Raw genomic sequence first — 1,100 nt, 5'->3', positions numbered from 1 at the left:
TATATATATATATATATATATATATATATGTGTGTGTGTGTGTGTGTGTGCCTGTGTCTGTGTGTATTTGTGTACGTGCGTGCACATGCGAGTGTGTGTGTATTTATGTATGTATGTATGTATGTATGTATGTATGTATATGAATATATGTATAAATACATATATCTGTGTATGCCTATGTGTTTGTATTTGACTCAACCTCACACACACGAATTATAACCGGTGGTGGTTCTTATAATATCTCCGTAACTTTGCTTTTCAACATAAAGAAATCAGGCTTAAAGATCAGTACTGACATTGATACATTCGATTAAAATGGACAGGCGGACGGAAGTATAGCAAGACGAGTTGAAAGTTATACCATATACTGTTCGAATATTTTATTGTTGGACAAATACAGTATACTTTGGAGAGATAAAACTGGCGTTTTAATTCCATTGATATTGGATTTGTCCGTTTTGATAACTGGTTGATCTGTTTTGAAAATATGAATAATTCAGTCTCACAGACACTAGGTATATTTACGAAATTAAATTGTATTTCGATATTTTGTGTATATGAAAGACATACGCATTTATTTTTAAATGAATTTGGTTATACCGATATACTTAGTGTTATTACTATCGTCTAGAAAATATATTTTAGTTTGGCAAATTTCGGATTTGTTAAAGAATCTCCGGGGCATCGTAAAGTAGCGTTTTTACTTACATTAAGAGATATGAATGCGAATAAATTACACTAAAATTTTGTTCCGACTGTTTTAACTAAGGCGGAAGCAACACTTCTGGTAAGCTAAAACTTACATTTGCTTTATTGTCATTGAGTATTTAATGGTGGGAAACATTGTTTTTAAATAACTATAAAAGTATTCTTTGTAATTTAAAAATAAAGTTCAACCTAAAATATAGATAAGTAAATTAAACTGCGTGAATTTTGGAGAGATGGTGGACTTACTTTCTTGCTCTACACAATTAATTTGATCTTTGAAAGGGGTAACTTTCATTGAATTATTATCAAAATATTCATTAATATATTGCATTTGCTCACAAGATTTTCTTGCAGAAGGCGTGGCTGTATGTCTAGGCGTATGCTTCCCAAAC

Source organism: Octopus bimaculoides, chromosome 5, assembly GCF_001194135.2.
Source record: "Octopus bimaculoides isolate UCB-OBI-ISO-001 chromosome 5, ASM119413v2, whole genome shotgun sequence".
Lineage (NCBI taxonomy): Eukaryota > Metazoa > Mollusca > Cephalopoda > Octopoda > Octopodidae > Octopus > Octopus bimaculoides.
The sequence above is the reverse complement of the archived record's forward strand: the minus strand, read 5'-3'. Positions refer to the sequence as shown.